The sequence below is a fragment of the Schistocerca serialis genome, chromosome 8 (genome assembly GCF_023864345.2).
Source record: "Schistocerca serialis cubense isolate TAMUIC-IGC-003099 chromosome 8, iqSchSeri2.2, whole genome shotgun sequence".
Taxonomy (NCBI): domain Eukaryota; kingdom Metazoa; phylum Arthropoda; class Insecta; order Orthoptera; family Acrididae; genus Schistocerca; species Schistocerca serialis.
The window spans coordinates 151,822,389-151,823,476 of NC_064645.1; positions in this window are offsets into that span (position 1 = coordinate 151,822,389).

The window sequence follows — 1,088 nt, forward strand, 5'->3', positions numbered from 1 at the left end:
ATAATGTCTTTATAGTTCAAAATCATTTTACGTAACACGACAGTATTCGTTAGGAGGGTTCCGACGCTATCTTTAAGGACAGTTCTCTACGATCCTACTTTCGCTTACCTGTTTTGCGCTCATGGTGTATTTAGATCGTTGTCTACGGAGCCCTCCGTCGCACAGCCGCTGCTGTTCTCCGTTGTCACACGTATGTCCACTGCGCTACAATGCTGATTAGACCCTTCTGAAAGTTGTTTTACTTTTCTTTGGAGCCAGGCTACTTTAGAGAATTTCACGTCCAATCAATGGCTGTTCCTGGGTTACTTGTTCTGATTATCACTCTCAAAAAAACTGTACTTGTTACAATGTGCTTTTGGACGGGGTCTATAAATAAAGGATATTATGAAGTGAAACTAGCATAAGAGTAACTTCACAGTAGATGAATACGAAAGGGAATACTATCATTCGCTCTTTGTGTATTACATGTTCGCTTTATTCTCCTTCCTGTGAATGTAAAAAAATTTACAAGTTCATAATATGCGTTTAAAAATGTTTATTGCTGACAAATACAAGTAACAAATCCATTTACTAAAATCCATATTCAATTTCAGTCTACGCTCAACACTAAAAAATGTTTAGTGCCAGTATCCCACGGTGGATGCGACTAGTTTTTCTCAGGTTTGATGGAAGCACTAAAACTTTACAGATGACACTACTGCGAGTGTCATTTTGCACTGCTTTAAACAAGGTATTAAGATTACCATATAAAATGCGGAGTAGCGATCCTACGGACTAAAACATAGCCCATTTCTTCTCATTGACCCATAACGTGTGGTACACTAGGGGGTAACCATGCGCTGAAATTTAAATATCAAGTGTGGTACTACTGGTAACAGATCAGAGAAACCCCTTTTCTTCAGCTCTCTCAACGGTTTTACAATATTAACTTTTTTTACACTGACCATATTTAGTTTCCAGATGTGTGTGTGTGATACGAAAGAATTAACTCAATTCAGAAAATTCTGTGATACTAAAAACCTTTTCCAACTTAAAATTGTTACACATACTTTATGCTGAAGAAGAATAGACAAGGACTCATTTTACGT